Genomic DNA, 14,378 nt, shown 5'->3' with positions numbered 1-14,378 from the left:
CTATTTCTGTCTCCCACTTGTGCTCTCTCTCACAAATAAATAATAAATAAATAAATAAATAAATAAATAAATAAATAAATAAATAAATAAATAAAATCTTCCAAAAAAATGTTTGAGGCTCAGAATCAAAGTCTGGACTAGAGATATAAATTTGGGGATTTCTAGTAGATAGAAGGTATTTAAAGTTATACAAATAGAACTTATTTTCACTGAGTTAGAATGAAAATAACAAAGAAGAGAGGACGAGAAAGGTGTCTTACTCATGCCAATATTTTTCGGTTGAGATGAGGGGAGGAGCCAGTGAATTAGACTAAGCAGGAGAGGCTGAAGAAAACTAGCATGGTAGGAGTTGTGAAAAAGTGGGTTTTAGGAAGGAAAGTACTCAGTTAATATTAAACATGCTAGAAACCATCTAGCGTAGCAGATAACTTTGTAACAACTAAGACAAATAAAAAATTTAAGCTTTTTCTTCCTACTTATCCATTATTTATAATCAATATCAATGTTAAGAGCTTTCCTTGTTCATATAGACCAATAAATTACCTGTGTCATCATCATACTTTCCCACATTCATATATATTCACTCAGAGTCTGGACCCTGCAAAAATTTGAATTTCAAAATTCAAGTTCTCTGTTCTGTTCAAGTGTTCTACCCAACCAATCTGTTCCTTGTTTTAATTATACCTCCGTTCCAGAATTCTGAGCCCAATGACAGTGGGTGGCTTGGGGAGGAAGATGGCATGGCCATTTTCGCTGGCTGAAGAGGCCTGATGAGATGGGGAGAAGGCCACGATTTGTGGCACAAAAGGTGGACCATGGACACACGATTCACATGGGCTTTATATTGAAGACATCTTAATACGGAGGGATGAGCCGGGAAAGATAGGAGTGAAAGAACGGAGCTGGCTAACTTCTCTCCAACTATTCAAAGTAGGTTTTATTTTTGTGGGTTAGCTAAATCTAAACCTTAGTAAGAGAGCACAATACACTGTGAGTAAGAATCAAAGAGTATCTCCTTAGAGAAACAACAAACACAAGGGTTGCCAAAGAACAGCCAGAGAGACCATTTTAGGGAATATTTCAGCATGGAAGTTCTCTTCTCCCCACCATGGATTCAAGGAGTCTATAAAACTCCACCCAGCACAGCAGAAAAGATAAAGAAGGCATTCTCCCAGATTAATGTAAAACCTTCAGCTCTGGTGGGAATATGTGAAGTGCAAAATGGGTGGGGAGGGGGATTGGGGACTTACAGAAACGCAGCTAATGAAAACTCTGTATGTTTATGTTTAACATTTGAACAATTGGTTACAGACTGAGAATTCACGTCTGCAATGTGTCCACTGTTTGGCAGGAAAGTGATTCTTTTTCCATGGATTAGCGGGTATATGGTAGATACCAAGATGACCCAGAACAGGAGTGACTTTAGAAGGAGGTGAGCTGGGATCCCTGGATGGCTCAGTGGTTTAGTGCCTGCCTTTGGCCCAGGGCGTGATCCTGGAGACCTGGGATCGAGTCCCACGTCGGGCTCGCTGCATGGAGCCTGCTTCTCCCTCTGCCTGTGTCTCTGTCTCTGTCTGTTTCTCTCTCATGAATAAATAAATAATGTCTTAAAAAAAAAAAAAAAAGAAGGAGGTGAGCTGAATAGGACAGCATAGCGGCATGGTCTTGACCACACCCTAGTGAGTTCTATCGGTACCCCAGTGAGGAGGGATGAGCACTGAACTCCAAAAACAGTGGGAAAGAGTTATAAAACAGCAAGTCACATCCTGCTATAACAATAAGTGATAAAAACATGAGTGAACGTATGGAATGTCAGAGAAGGAAGGAAAAACAGAAAGGGGACCCTAAAGTTGCAACTGATAAGCTTCAGAACAAGCTTCACCATTTTATTTTTTAAAAATTGTACACACATGCTGTTATTTTGTGCACTTTCTTCTAGTCCAAAAATGATACAGCGGTATTTCTAAATTTTGGGTAGTGCTCCCCATTTTATTTTCCTGCCCCATAGAATCTATTCCTTAAATCTTCCAGGGTCAAAGAGACCTAAAAAAACTATGGGATTGAGTATTCGACTCAAGAAAACATTAAATTTAGCACTGTAGTTAGAAGTTTAGGGGCGCCTGGGTGGATCAGTCATTTAAAGGGTCCAACTCTTGATTTCAGCTCAGGTCATGATCTCAGGATGGTGAGATTGAGCCCCACGTTAGGCTCTGTGCTCAGTGGGGAGTCTGCTTAAGATTCCCTCTCTCCCTCTGCCCCTCCCCACCACACTCCTTCTCTCTCTCTGAAATGAATAAATAAATCTTTTTTTTAAAAGAAGCTTATAAATCAGACAGCCATAGTAATCACATAGTTATGTAATTGTTGATACTGAAAACCTGGCTAAAGCCTGTCCTCTCCAAGATTTTGTAGCCAATGTTATGACTGCAATGGACAGAGAATCCATGACCCAGCTGGTTAGGGTATCTTGTCAGAGGGCTTTATGATTAGGCTTTCACTCCAGCTCATCAGCTGATAGAATGCCAGAGGTATGAGGCCACTTCCAGGATTATTTTTTTCAGTCTTATTCCCTGAAACAGGAATCAAAAACATATATACAGGAGAATGAGGGACTCTAGGATCCAAGGCTAAAATGTAATAACCTGAGTAAATGACCCAAAGCATGAATCATCTCATTGTGTTCCTAGCTCCATAGAAAGTAAGTGGCTGCAGTTCTACATTGGAAACTACATCATTGCAGAGATGAAAACAATGTTTTGTTGGCATAAGATCATGTACTTTACAAAAGAAAGCTTTTTTCTGAGTAGAAAGTAGAGAGTGACATCAACAATTTGGACCATCTAACTACATTGCTTCAAGTTGAGCATTTTTCCCTGAAATCTTATCCAAATCCTTTTGAATTAATTTGTATTATATTAACAAATATTCTAATGATAAACCTGTCTAGTTAAACAATTAAATTCATCTGTCTATTAGGACAAATACAAACAAATAAAAAATGCTGACCTTTTTGTTAGCTACATAATTTTGTTGACATTCCTCTTGGTTATTTATTTATTTATTTATTTACTTATTTATTTATTTATAAGATTTTATTTATTTATTCCTGAGAGACACACACAGAAAGAGAGAGAGAGAGAGAGAGAGAAAGGCAGAGACACAGGCAGAGGGAGAAGCAGGTTCCATGCAGGGAGCCTGATGTGGGACTTGATCCCAGGACTCCAGAATCATGCCCTGGGCCAAAGGCAGGCGCTGAACCGCTGAGCCACCCAGGATCCCCCTTCTCTTGGTTTTAGAAGTCTGTTTAGTAATTGATATGTTAAATGAAGTCTACACTAAACAAAGGGGAAACAAATGGAAAAATGTCTTATGAAGTGAAGTAGTGTTGGTGGTCTAGATTTCAAAGCAGATTCCTTAGTTTTTGGTGTCTATAAAATCTGAATACAATGATCATTGACTAGCTTTACCCCTTGTCTTCTAATATGTATACATGTGAGTTTGTATGTGTGCATGTCCATAGCTCTGTATCTTTTCTTTCTCTCCTTATCTCTCCAGAGTTGAATTTCTGTGTTCTTTCTATATTTGCTGGAAGTATAAAAAAGAGAAATGCCCTAAATATATATACATATATACATACAATTCTTTTCTTAATGGCTCAAAAAGTATGTAGGTGGAATATTTGGCTTTATCTTAAATGAATCATATCTTCAAAATCAACTGGTTCATAGTGAAAATGATTATGGGGTATTATTCTCATTTTTACATGTTGAATCTACTGTTCTAGAAGTTCTGGGCTGATTCCCAACTTAGTCGCTGACTCATTCAGCTGTAGTTTCCCCCACAGGATGTGAGGAGGTGGTATGTCTGGAAGCCATAAACATCCCTAAAGCATCACCCCACCTAACCCCAGGGCATAGATTGAGTTTTCTGCAACATGGGGCAAGGATTGGCCCAGTATTGATGCTATTCCTTCTGGAGCTGAAACAATAAACCATTGTAAGGATGGGCGTAATCACTTCCTTTTCAACACAGTGAGCTAGCCTGCTGCTAGATATTCTATCCTCCTGCCTGTAGTTCAGCCCATCTAATCACTCAAATACAGTGAGTATATTTGTACACTTTTATGTGTAGTGGATATATTGGATATTATGCATATTGGAATTATGTACACATAGAGATTAAGAAGTTTACAGTCCTCAAAACAGGTAGAAACCTGAACTGAAGACAGTCTGTAAAAGATCAGTATTATGACTTTGTGGGATGATTGTCATGGACTGAATCATGCCCCTATACCCCGAATTCATATATTCAAGTCCTAACTCCATTACCACAGAATGCGACTGCATTTGGAGACAAGACCTTTATTTTTACTTTATTTATTTTTTTAAATTTATTTTTTATATATTTTTTTAATTGGAGTTCGATTTGCCAACATATAGTATAACACCCAGTGCTCATCCCATCAAGTGCCCCCCTCAGGGCCCATCACCCAGTCACCCCATTCCCCTACCCAGCTCCCCTTCCACTACTCCCTGTTCATTTCCCAGAGTTAGGAGTCTCTCATGCTTTGTCACCCTCTCTGATTTTTCCCACTCATTCTCTCTCCTTTCTTTTATAATCCCTTTCACTATTTTTTATATTCCCCATATGTGTGAAGCCATATAATGATTGTCTTTCTCCAACTGACTTACTTCACTCAGCATAAACTCAAAATGGATGAAAGATCTAAATGTGAGACAAGAATCCATCAAAATCCTAGAGGAGAACACAGGCAACACCCTTTCTGAACTTGGCCACAGCAACTTCTTGCAAGTTGCATCTACGAAAGCAAGAGAAGCAAAAGCAAAAATGAACTATTGGGACTTAATCAAGATAAAAAGCTTCTGCACAGCAAAAGAAACAGTCAACAAAACTAAAAGACAACCTGGAGACAGGGCCTTTAAAGAGGTAATTAAGGTCATATGGGTAGGCACTAATCTGGTGTTCTTACAAGAAGAGGAAATTTGAAAATGGGGGTGTAGATCCCTCTTGGGATTAGTGTTTTCATTTCCTTTGTATATATTTCCCAAAGTGGAATTACTGGATAGTAAGCTCTACTTCTGATTTCTTGAGAATCCTCCATGCTGTTTTCTATAAAGGCTGTGCCAATTTACAATCTCACCAATGATGCTCTGCACCCCTATGTTTATAGCAGCATTATGTACAATAATAGCCAAGACCTGGCAACAACTAAGTGTCCACTGATGGATGAATGGATAAAGAAGTTCTGCCATAAGCGCGCGCACACACACACACACACACACAGTGGCACATTATTCAGCCATAAAAAGAAAATGAAGAAATCCCACCATTTGCAACAACTTGGATGGACCTTGAAGGCGTCAATGAGAAATGAAATAAGTCAGAGAGTGAAAGAAATATTTTATGATCTCACCTTATGTGGAATCAAAACCAAATCAAACTCAGAGAAAAAAGAGATCAGACTTAGGATTATCAAAACTGGAGAGATGGAGGAGGGGGAATTGGTGGAAGGTGGTCAAAAGTTACAAACTTCACTGAATAGAATAAGTACTAGGGATATAATGCGCAACATGAGGACTAGCTAACACTGCTCTGTGAGATATAGACAAGTGCTTAAGAGAGAAAATCCTATGAGTTCTTATCACAAGGATAATTTTTTCTTTTCTTTTTATTATGTACATACACATCTACGTGAGAAGATGGATGTTAGCCGAAACTATTGCAATCATCTCACAATATATTTATTTATTTAGTTATTGTTTATTTATTTATTTATTTTTAAAAAGATTTTATTTATTTATTCATGAGAGACACAGAGAGAGAGAGAGAGAGAGAGGCAGAGACACAGGCAGAGGGGGAAGCAGGATCCACTCAGGGAGGACTCGATCCTGGGACTCCAGGATCACGCCCTGGGCTGAAGGCAGGTGCCAAACCGCTGAGCCAACCAGGGATCCCATCTCACAATATATTTAAATAGTATCATTATGCTATATACCTTAAAATTATACAGTGATGTATGTCAATTATTTCTCAATAAAACTGGAAAAAGATTATCTACTAGATGGCAAGTTTTTTGGAACAAGAGACCATGTGCTATTTATTTTTGAATCCCCACTCCCCTTCTATCACTGATGCCTACCCCTGAACGTGGTACACACAAAAAAGATCAATAAAAATGTATTGCACTGGAAAAAAAATAAGAGGAAATTTAGACACTCAGAGACACACTAGGGATGTGCTCACAGGGAAGACCCTGAAGATGGCATGAGAAAATAGCCATCTATAAGCCAATGAGACAGACCTCAGGAGAGTACCTTGATCTTAGTTTTCCAGTTTCCAGAATTGTGAGAAACTTAATTTCTGTTGTTCAAGCCACCTCTCTATAGTATTTTGTTACAGCAACACTAGCAAATACATTGGTGTGGTAGGATCAGCTCTGACGTACTAAAATTTGAGTAGAGTTTGCAACCCTAGTGGGACCTGTGGGAAATCACTTAAACTCTCTGAACACCAGTTTCCTCATTTGTAAATTGAAGATAATAATAACTATCCACCAAGGTTATCTTGAGGATCAGATGAATATATATAAAGTGTCTGACATGAAGTAAGTATGCAAGAAATATTTTGGGGAGGTTGGTATCTATTGGCAGAAAGGTATGGGGTCCTCAGTCAATTAGACTTGGGTTCAAATCCAAGCTCTGCACTTAGCTTGGTGACCTTGAGTACATCTCTTAAAATCTCTAATCCACAGAATCTTCATATAAAACACGTGGATTATATTACAATATACATAATATTATACATATTAGTGAGTCAGTATATATGTCAGTACTTGTTAGTTCTCTTTGGAGATTCTCTCAGTTCCAATTCTTTCTGATTATCAAAGTTATCAACAGTGTGTTTGCCTGGGAGAGATGAGGAATGAGGAGTCTAATTGGAAGGATGAGGCAGTGATCACAATATTTATTTTGACACTTTACCCTTGGTCATCCCATGATGACTAAATGCCTATGGAATGGCTATGGAAGGAAGGAAACCAAACTAGGGAGTCAAAGAGAAAGCTTTACCATCAGGTTGATACAATGGCTATTAACATTCTGTCACTAGAGTTACCATGTGAAATCTTGTTACCAAACTCATAATTTCTACATGGAAAAATGAGCCAAAATAGGGCTGAAATAAGTAAAAATCTACTGTTCTAAGTTATACGTACTCTCCCCAAAAAGAATAAAAATTACCATTAATTCCACCACCAAGAGATAATCATCAAAAATTTGATACAATTTTTCAGATATCTGTAACTCTGCATGTGCATATATTTCTAAGTACATACTTTTTATGCATAGTATTTGGCAACTGCCTTTTCCATCTAACACTATATTATAGACCTATTTTCATGTCATTGATTGGTGTGCTCAACATTATTTTAAAGGACTGAATGGTATTCCATTGTTAATGTACCAGAATTTTAAATCAAATCCTTTTTGTTAGTCATCGAGGTCCCATAAACTTTGTTTTTAAAAATCAAAATGTTACTTGGATGGCTGTCTGATTGATGACTCAGAGGTGTGTAGTGTGAGTTGAAACAGCCTGAGTATCAAATGTGACCCTGTGGGAGTGGGGGAAGACATGATGTCTACTCTGGCTTTGGGTAAGTGGAAAGTGAAGCATTGTGCGAAATGCATTTCCACCTTAAATTTTTTGGGACAGGGAAGCTTGGGTGCCTCAGTTGTTGAGCATCTGCCTTCGGCCCAGGGTGTGATCCTGGAGCCCGGGGGTTGAGTCCTGCATCGGGCTCCCTGCATGGAGCTTGCTTCTCCCTCTGCCTATATCTCTGCCTCTCTCTCTCTCTCTCTCTCTCTCTGTGTCTCTCATGAATAAATAAATAAAATCTTTCAAGAAAATTTATTGGGACAAATAATTTCTCGGGGCCTAATAAAGTGTCACTTACCTACACAAGGATCTATATCTCACTTGGAATTATTGTATTATCAGCAACACCCAAAGGCAATGATCTTGGACTGTGGTCCAATGGAAATGAAGCAGAATTTCAAGACAACCCTTTTCAGCCTTGGCAATTGGAAAAAGAAATGACCTGTATATTGATGACCTTTCATAGATAATTATAAGGAAAATGATTATAATTACAGGTAAGTATTTTATTTGTTACTAAAATCAGAGATCTGTTTTTTAAAAAGATTTATTTATATATTTGAGAGAGCGAGTGGGCACAAGCAGGGGGAGGGGCAGAGGGAGGGGCAGAGGGAGAAGAAGAGGGAGAGAGAACTTCTTTCTTTCTTTCTTTCTTTCTTTCTTTCTTTCTTTCTTTCTTTCTTTCTTTCTTTCTTTCTTTTTTTTTTGGGGGGGGCGGGGGAGAGAGAATTTCAAGCAAGGAATAAGATCCTGAGCCGGGAGCTGTCCACGGGACTCGAGAAGATCATGAGCTGATCATGAGCTGAGCAGAAATCAAGAGTTGGCTGCTTAACCAACTGAGCCCCCCAGGTGCCCCATAGAGATCTCTTTAAAAGATGATCTTTAGTTGTAGGTATAGTAATTAGCTATTTACGAGAGACAAGATATCCATTTCATCTCCTCTCCCTTCCTGCCTCTCTCTCTTGCTCTCATTTCTTATGCTCATAAAACAAAAGTATCTTTCATGGAATCAAATACTCAGCTAGGAAAATGTACCCTGGTTACCAGTTCAGCTCGGAAATATGCAAAAGGTAAAGTCTGTTTAGCTTCCCAGAACTTTTTTCCTTTTCCTTACTCCCAGATCTGTGAGTCACCATTTTGTGTAAAAAAGTATTCAGAGTGAAATTATTCCTTGGCAAGTCATGTTGTTAGACTAACTTCCCTATCACTCAAAGAGATGAACCTTATCTCTTTCTTTGCTGGAAAAATGTCTTGTGGAGGCACTTTATCTAATCCAGAATAATTCTTTAGGCTTCCCGGGGCTCGACTACACCCGCTCATAGTGTGCATACAGATTGTGTAAACCCTACTATTCATTTTAAGGAAAAGGCTTGCTGTTTATTTTCTTGGTTAGCTGATATTGGTCAATCCCACCAGTTCGGTTTTATAAAGTGAGACTCTGACAAGCAGTTTTATTAAGAGAACTCATTTAATATAATGATTCGTGAAGCAAAGTGCCTAGGTTAAAGTATAAAAAGTAATGAAGTGACTAGATAATATGCCATTTCACCAGGAAGTCTAAGCACAAAATACCCTAACATCTTTTGAATCCATTGAGAACATTAAAACCATCAATCTGAGAACTTAATAGATTTCCCAGGGATATGAAATATGTTTTAAAAATATATACTTCTAAATATTCCCTGTGCCTACTTACCCTTTCCCACCTACATCCTCCACTCCCTACCCCTCCAAAAAGCAATCATATTTTAAAGCCTTTAAATGTTTGCGTTGACAATCTATGACTTTAAAGTAAGAGAAGAGATTTTTAGTAGCTGCTGAACTGATAAAGGCACTCTCACGCTTGCTCCAGGATTTAACGTTTTTATTGTCATCATTAACTAGTATAGAATTGAGGGGAATTTTATTCCCTTTTTAAGTACCGCTTTTGATGTCATTTCTCTCCAGTTCTTCTAAATGATAGAATGATGACAGTTTTTATTTTCGTCTTGTCTGACTTATTCAGGAGATGTGTTTCATAGTTGCTTTGCATCATGGAGCATTTGAGCAACAAATCTCTGAAGAAACGATTTCAGTTTCATGAGGCTTCCAGATGATAGGAGGGTAATAGAGCTATCCTAGGTGTCCATAACATCTGCTAACAATGCTTCTAATTGACATGTTTGGGCAAACTCGACCTGGATGCCTCTGATGAGCTATGGCGACTAGTTGACAAGTAACAAGCAGACAAGAGAGGGTACATGGTTTTATGCCCACGTGGTCTCATGAGGAAGTGGCTGAAGGGTGGAGTGTGTATTTTGGTCAAGAGAATGTTTTAGTGATGTTTTCTTTTCCATGTTGATTATAATTCAGCCATCCCAGAAATCTAAATATATTCAAGTTTGCAAGTATTGTTGGCTTTGAAAAACCTGATCGTTTTTCCTCATATATCTAATACACGGTACAGGGGTCTTCTTTTCTACAAAAAAAAAAAAAAATCAAGCTTTACAACAAAAAGAGCCCTACTTGGAATGATTTATGTGTACTCAATATTAGGAATAAAGGATTCACTTGTTTTAGGTAGTAAAATAAGTTGTATTTGGGGGGGGATTATTTTTCAAAAAAGCATAATTTTCTAAGCATGTTGCCAGAGAGTTCCAGAGATAGATTACTGAGATATCACGAATTATCATTGTTTTTTCCCACTTCTGTTAAGTGGAAACAAAATGAAAACGTAGAAACCTATGGGAGTGCTTGAGAGTTTAAAGCCAATCGCTGCTGTTCCTAAAGATGCTTTGATTTAGGCATTGTACTGGGGATACCTCGACCTCTTCACCGACCATCTGCATGTAAGTTCCCTAGAATATTCCTACATGAGTCTACCCACACCTCGGGGCTGATGATCATACCCTCCATGTCCATACTGATTTTCAGGTAGCAGGAAGATGTGACGATGCCTCCATGTTCCAGAGACTGTCAGGTGTGCAGCTGAAGGAAAAGATCACGCATTTTAGATGACACACATGAAAGCATAGCCAACCTGAGGTCATCCACTTTGGAGACACTAACCGACTGCTTTGTTGAAAATGTGCTATAAAGCTACTGCCTGTCCGTAACTTCAAGCATATTTGGAATCTGTGAGGTTGAAAGTGCAAGTCCCCCCTTTGCTTTGATTAGCCCTGTCTTCCAAAGGTAATCGCTTTCAGAGTTTGGTATATATATATTTTTAGCTGTTTTGTGTGGCCTATGAAAAGGAGTATATATATATATATATATATATATATATATATATATATATTTGTATATTTTTTCCAAAATGGTATTTAAAAATGCATACATTTCTATACCCTACTTTTCACCATGTTTAACAATGTATTATTGGAATTTTGTGTTGTTACACAGAGGCCTGCCTCCTTCTTTTTCACGTCTTCGTAGTCTTTCGTTTTAACACATGTTCCAAAATACGTAATTTATTCCGTCTTGACAGATATTTAAATAACGAACTGGCTAGTCTCTGTTTGCCTTTCTCACAGATTATGCTCTGTTCTTAACCTGATGTTCTCTATCCACGGAGGCTGACCCTTAACCACTGGTGGTGCTTAGCCAGTGGGTTTGGGTGTGTGGAAAAAAATCATGGTCTTATTTTCCACTCCTTCCCTCTCTGAACTGCATGTTCTGGAAGTGACTGAACTCTTCCATAAAGATCGTTCCCCATGGATGGCTCTTTTCGCCAAGCCTCTGCCCCTGTTCTGCTAACATTACCTTCCTTTGCCTAAGGGTGATGATGGCTTCATGCTGTTGCTAACCTGCTTTCTCACCATCCCTTGCTCTTCCCCCAAACCAGTCGTGGGCTAAGAAATGTTTGGTGTTTGACAATTTCTGTGGGTATAAATACTTCCACAACAACTGATTTCAAGATACCGACTTGAAATTACTGAATGCAATATTGGGAAGAATTACAATCAGCTCTTGGGAGCTGATGTGAACCAGCTACAGAACACCACCACCCTATCCACCCTGGCACTTTGCTTTTTTTTTTCTTTTTAAATTTTTTTTATTGGAGTTCAATATGCCAACATCTAGCATAACACCCAGTGCTCATCCGGCCAAGTGCCCCCCTTAGTGCCCATCACTCATTCACTCCAACCCCCCGCCCACCTCCCCTTCCACTACCCTTTGTTCATTTCCCAGAGTTAGGAGTCTCTCATGTTTTGTCACCCTCACTGATATTTTCACTCACTTTTTCTCCTTTCCCTTTATTCCCTTTCACTAATTTTTATATTCCCCAAATTAATGAGACCATATGTTTGTACTTTTCCGATTAACTTACTTCACTCAGTATAATACCCTCCAGTTCCATCCACTTCAAAGCAAATGGTGGGTATTTGTCATTTCTAATGGCTGAGGAATATTCCATTGTATACATAGACCACATCTTCTTTACCCAGTCATCTTTTGATGGACACCGAGGCTCCTTCCACAGTTTGGCTATCGTGGCCATTGCTGCTATAAACATCGGGGTGCAGGTATTCTGGCATTTCACTGCATCTGTATCTTTGGGGTAAATCCCCAACAGTGCAATTGCTGGGTCGTAGGGCAGGTCTATTTTTAACTCTTTGAGGAACCTCCACACAGTTCTCCAGAGTGGCTGCACCAGTTCACATTCCCACCAACAGTGCAAGAGGGTTCCCCTTTCTCCGCATCCTCTCCAACATTTGTTGTTTCCTGTCTTGTTAATTTGCCCCATTCTCACTGGTGTGAGGCGGGATCTCATTGTGGTTTTGATTTGTATTTCCCTGATGGCAAGTGATGCAGAGCATTTTCTCATGTGCGTGTTGGCCATGTCTATGTCTTCCTCTGTGAGATTTCTGTTCATGTCTTTTGCCCATTTCAGGATTGGATTGTTTGTTTCTTTGCTGTTGAGTTTAATAAGTTCTTTATAGATCTTGGAAACTAGCCCTTTATCTGATACGTCATTTACAAATATCTTCTCCCATTCTGTAGGTTGCCTTTTAGTTTTGTTAACTGTTTCTTTTGCTGTGCAGAAGTTTTTTTTTTTTTAAGATTTTATTTATTTATTAATGAGAGACACAGAGAGAGAGAGAGAGAGGCAGAGACACAGGCAGAGGGAGAAGCAGGCTCCACGCAGGGAGCCCGATGTGGGACTCGATCCCGGGACTCCAGGAGGCCGGAGTCCTCCAAAGGCAGGTGCTAAACCACTGAGCCACCCAGGGATCCCCCATGTGCAGAAGTTTTTTATCTTGATGAAGTCCCAATAATTCATTTTTTGCTTTTGTTTCTCTTGCCTTCATGGATGTATCTTGCAAGAAGTTGCTGTGGCCAAGTTCATAAAGGGTGTTGCCTGTGTTCTCCTCTAGGATTTTCATGGATTCTTGTCTCACATTTAGATCTTTCATCCATTTTGAGTTTATCTTTGTGTCTGGTGTAAGAGAGTGGTTTAGTTTCATTCTTCTGCATGGGACTGTCCAATTTTCCCAGCACCATTTATTGAAGATACTGTCTTTTTTCCAGTGGATAGTCTTTCCTGCTTTGTCGAATATTAGTTGACCATAAAGTTGAGGGTACTTGAGTGACCTGAATTGATTCTGTTTCCTGCCATAATTTTGCCATAGACAATTTCCTTTTTCTGTTCTATTAAATAGCAGGGTACCTGCAAACATCCATCTGTCTATCTACCTACCAACCTGTCTATATCCAGATCCAAATATGTATATTTGAGCACATATGTAAATAATGCTGGATATTAAATTCTGAGAATTGGGCCAAAGGTGTGTCAATTCAATATTATCATGAGTTTTGCCTAATTGCTTATTGACCAAAATATTCTATCAATTTATAGTTCCTCTGACAGTTCTAAGAATGCCTCTTTTGGGGCACCTGGGTGGCTTGAGGGCTAAGTATTTGATTTCACCTCAGGCCATGATCTTAGGGTCCTGGGATCAAGCCCTACATTGGGCATTCAGTGGAGGTCTGCTTGTCCCTCTGCCTTTCACCCCTACTGCCCACCAGCTGCTGGTGTGCATGAGCTCTCTCTCTCCCACTTTCTCAAATAAATAAATAAAATCTTAAAAAAAAGAATACTAATTCTATATAATCTCATTAACACTAGATAATTTTAATTTTTTAAATTAAAAAATCCCTTTGCTAATAGGGATGCCTGGGTGGCTCAGAGGTTGAGTGCCTGCCTTCAGTCCAGGGTGTGATTCTAAAGTCCCAGGATAGAGTCCCACATCGGGCTCCCTGCATGGAGCCTGCTTCTCCCTCTGCCTGTGTCTCTGCCTCTCTCTGTGTGTCTCTCATGAATAAATAAATAAAATCTCAAAAAAATAATAAAATAAAAATCAATCTTTGCCAGTATATTAGTATAAATGATACCTTTTTCCATTCACTTACATGTTATCAATTATTTGTGAGACTGAAAATCATTTTTAATTTTAAATTTATTAAATTTATTTTGTGAATTGGAAGACACAATAAACAGATGTCTGAATCCCCTTGGAAATTTAGTGGAGGTTTGGTGACTGCGCCACTGGCAGGAATAAAGGATAGATGGCTATTAATTTGTCTGAGAAATGACTGTGTGTTTCCCAATGCCATGGACAGAACAGTGTCCCCAACTTCAAATTCATATGTTGAAGCTACAACCCCAATACAATGACTGTATCTGGAGATAAAGTCTTTAGGAGGTAAACTTAAGTGAGGTC

General features: G+C 38.9%; 1 long non-coding RNA gene across 5 annotated transcripts in view; it reads left to right on the top strand.

Annotated features, from left to right (window-relative positions):
- The first annotated feature begins 720 nt into the window (after positions 1-720).
- The window catches only part of LOC144305754 (uncharacterized), a 66,824-nt gene continuing 53,166 nt past the window's right edge, over positions 721-14,378 (top strand). For 4 of the 5 annotated variants that reach the window (XR_013372826.1, XR_013372823.1, XR_013372825.1 and 1 more), the window contains exons 1-5: positions 721-930; positions 4,701-4,947; positions 8,017-8,171; positions 10,370-10,506; positions 10,592-10,845. This is a non-coding gene — a long non-coding RNA (uncharacterized LOC144305754). Of the gene's footprint in view, positions 931-4,700; positions 4,948-8,016; positions 8,176-10,369; positions 10,507-10,591; positions 10,846-14,378 lie in introns of all 5 variants that reach the window. The other variant, XR_013372824.1, reaches the window with a different exon arrangement.

This window comes from Canis aureus, chromosome 36, assembly GCF_053574225.1.
Source record: "Canis aureus isolate CA01 chromosome 36, VMU_Caureus_v.1.0, whole genome shotgun sequence".
Lineage (NCBI taxonomy): Eukaryota > Metazoa > Chordata > Mammalia > Carnivora > Canidae > Canis > Canis aureus.
This window is presented reverse-complemented; position numbering and strand designations above follow the sequence as displayed.